Source organism: Cardiocondyla obscurior, linkage group LG07 (assembly GCF_019399895.1).
Source record: "Cardiocondyla obscurior isolate alpha-2009 linkage group LG07, Cobs3.1, whole genome shotgun sequence".
In the NCBI taxonomy this organism is placed as follows: domain Eukaryota; kingdom Metazoa; phylum Arthropoda; class Insecta; order Hymenoptera; family Formicidae; genus Cardiocondyla; species Cardiocondyla obscurior.
This window is the reverse complement of record NC_091870.1, coordinates 7,573,061-7,576,771: the sequence shown is the minus strand read 5'-3', so window position 1 is coordinate 7,576,771 and position 3,711 is coordinate 7,573,061. Positions and strand designations below refer to the sequence as shown.

At 45.1% G+C, this 3,711-nt stretch overlaps 1 long non-coding RNA gene across 1 annotated transcript; it reads left to right on the top strand.

Moving 5' to 3' along the window:
- The first annotated feature begins 858 nt into the window (after nt 1–858).
- LOC139104085 (uncharacterized) lies at nt 859–2,992 on the top strand. The gene is made up of 3 exons (XR_011545984.1): nt 859–1,639; nt 1,756–2,062; nt 2,181–2,992. It is a non-coding gene; the product is annotated as an uncharacterized lncRNA (long non-coding RNA).
- Nucleotides 2,993–3,711: the final 719 nt, after the last annotated feature.

Below are 3,711 nucleotides of genomic sequence, written 5' to 3'. Positions count from 1 at the left end.
TTATCCAACGATATATTTATAGGGTGATAACGAGAACCCCGAATGCGCACTAATAATCGTCCTTAATCGCTGTTAATTAATCTATCCCGCGAGAGATGATTATTAAAGCGTTCGTGTAACGGCGCGGAGATTGCAATTTGCACGATAACATATTAAGACATTATTAAAAATCGTTCTGGATTTCACCGACGGAATGCATGATTGGTAGTCCTGTTACGACGTGAAACCCGTTCGAATCTTAAAAAATTACTACACTTCGACCTAACGGTGTTAGAATAAGCTGGCAGAATAAGATGACGTACGTCCTTTGATTAAATGCTATTTTCTTATTTTTCTGCAACGTAAAATTAAAAATTTAATTAGAAAGAATATTTATAATTGGTTTTGTAACATGACTTTCTTATTTTCGATACAATTTCTACTTTGAGATCTTTTTCGATTTTACGCATACTGTTTTATTTTTGAAAATAATTAATTATAACATTATTAGTCTACGTATATTTTGGAGATTTGCGTACGAGACTTTTGCGCTTAGCCGGACGTATCCGAGGCCGCAAAAACGATACGGTGAGGCTGATGATGATGTAGCAAAAGAAAATAGTAAAAACGAAATTTATAACTTATGCGGAAGTCCGTATAATGAAGAGGATAAATCGTGCAATTAGCAGTTGCGCCAGTTACGCGAGCTATAATAAAGTTCGCAAAAACGATGAGATGACGATAGAGGCCTGCATCATTTCCTTAAATAAGTTACATTATTATATCGATCATCGATCGTGTTAAGCCACGTTGTCGGGACTCGGCGACGGTCGAGGGGGCGGCGGGGGGGTGATAGAAGATCCTAGCGCGCCGACCAATCACAGCGCTCTATCGATCGCCTGATAGCGAGCTCGCGACGGGCCTACGTGACTCGTTCCATTGCGGAGAAAGGATACGCCACGTGGAGAGCATCGGTTTCCGAGACGGACATCGAGGCATCTGCGTATATTCTCTCATCCCTTATCGTCGTGTACCTGTGTCTCGCCTCGCCCTATGAACCGCAGTGTCGCGCACAGGACACCGCCGTTGTCCATTCACCGACTTTCGATGTAAAGGTGAACTTCTCGTCTTTATTCCGTTCTTTATTCCGCCTCGTCTCGTTCTTTATTCCGCCGTGATAGCTTCGCGTACTTGCAGCCGGGCGAGGATACGCGATCATCGAAGCTGCACCGTCCGCGATCGAAATCTTTTTATCTAAGTGCCGAAATATCTAAGGTCAGACTTATTGCGGAGCTTCGAGCGCAAGGACACGTGTTGCTAATCGCTCCGCAGTTTCGCATATTTTCGACCGCGGATAGGACGTATACGGATAAGTGTTGGCTGTAGGCGCGGGGAAAAAGGGGGACGGTGCGGTGATAGCGCTGCTAGCTGTGATAGCGCTGGAGCGTGCGGCCGGTCACCCGCTACCAAAACACGCGCGCGGTACGATAAACAATACGCGCTCAACAAGACCTTGAATAGAACAGAGTATTAACAGTGATTTTTTTGTTTCAGATAATGTTCTACCTATTGAAGAAGGACCAACCTGACATCTCTCAGACATCCCGAGAGGAGGAGGAGGTCCAGAAAGAGTATCCTGCACCAGCGGAGCAACTCCAGGGTAAGTATTAATTTTTTTCGGATTTAAATAGTTTCAATTTTTGATAACGTTTTTTTATTATTCTCTTTTATTAAATTTAATATTTAAAATATAATTTTGTAATTTATTTGTTACAGATCTGCTGCTGCGCATCATTCAGAGAGAATATAAAGTGCCGCTCGCCGATATTAAATTATACGAACCGCAGCCGGTTCGTCGGTCGCTTCGCGGGTACCGCCAGTTATCGGGCGCTTTTTGTACGATTTATTTTTAACGGGAGTGCTGAAAAATAACGTGCGAGAGTGTTTAATAATTTTCGCGATTGTAACTTCACCCGGGCGCGTTCGCGAGTTACTTGTACGCGGAAGGATGGCTCGTCACGTCCCATCTGAGAGGAGGAGCAGGCCCGGGACGGGCATCCTGCATCGGCGGAGCAACTTTTAGGTGATAATTAATTCTTTTTTTTAATTTATTATTTTATTAACTTAATTTTTATTTTTTTGTTTAAACATTGACTTATTTCATAACGTCTACATTAATGTTATTTAATTTTATGTTACAGTCACCAGCAGATATCGACAACTCCGCTGTACTTCATGCAGATTGGTGAGTTGTATCATTTTTTTCATTATCGAGGTTTTACAAGGCTGTAAACGAGTATCGGAAAATATTCGCGATGCTCTCGTCGAAGATTACGCTCGACAGATACGAGCTGCGAATGTCGTTTGCTATAAAAGCTACAATAAAGCCGCGATTAGACGCCGAGGAGACGCGTTTTATCGTCGCGTATCGACTCGTCATACTTTGCGGGATTTCGCTTTTACGAGGCGAGCGGACGCGGCGGGCTCCGTAACACGAGCAGCGACGAGTACGCGACCGGGGCGAAGGCGCGAGTAGTTACCCGAGGCCGGCTGACCGGTAACGTTTCTCTGAACGATAAAAGTAACGTTGATTGCCGCGCGGCGGCCGCGGAGTGCCGCGGCACAATGCGATTTCAATTTTATTATGCCAGCTGCGGGAGATAACCGCCGCCGGCGGTCGTAACTCACGCGGTATCCTTTAAGCTGTCTTCACGGTGAAACTGTGTCAAATCGGCAGAATAGCCCCTGCCGGATTCCTCTTCGTGCGAGGAGCATCGGCGTCCGATATAGAGGTAAACTCGCCGATAATAACGCGACGGAGCGCAGACCGGCGGAAGTTTGCGCGCTCCTTTCCTCCTTGTCTTTTTCCCTCTACAACCGTGAACGCAGTACCGCGATTCGGTTTCTCTCTGGGGCTTCCGCACAATGCAGGCGTTCTTTCTCAATGATAATTTATCGCGAAGCAGGATCTCGCGTGCTGCGAGAGAATTGGGAAAGTAATTCGAGGCAGATATAAATTAATTTACAGAATTATTCATTAACATTACGTGCGCCAAAGATATTTAAAAAAAAAAAAAAAAAAAAGAAAAAGATTTGTTCAATTCGAAAGTATCCCTTATTTTTTCGTATGATTTAAATGCCAGCTTACACAAGCGAGCCTAATTGAGCTTCGTGCTTAGTATATAGAATTTTAATTGAGTCATCGATTCCCAAATGGCCGAAGCGAATGCGAGGAACCTGACAAATATCCTTGGCGCACAACGGCAGGCAGCCCGCCACCTTCGTGCCAGAAAAAAGGAGCGACCGGTAATTTATTCAAATACGCGCATTGATATACAAATGGATCGTAATTACTGTTAACGCGCACGAACGCGAATATCCATAGCCTCGCAGCGATCTCGGGATTTCAAATCGTCGGCCGATTAATATCCATCCAGCGAAACCACCTGGCTCCGTATAATGGCCGCGCGCGGTCTACACGTTACATAGCCGACTACAATAATAAATAATTAAAGCCGCACGTCTCGCGACCGCGGGCGCGTCTCTCGTTTCTTTGGGCCGGCACCGAAATTACTTGAGCATGAATGTCCCGAGGAGATCTCGTGTCGCCCGACTTAATTAGTTTTGCGCTCGCATTAATGACGGTCGCGTAATCTCGCACTTTATTGCTCTTTCGGCAGGTGAATACCCAAGAGAGAGAGAGAAAAAGAAAGAGAGAAAAAGAGAGAACGA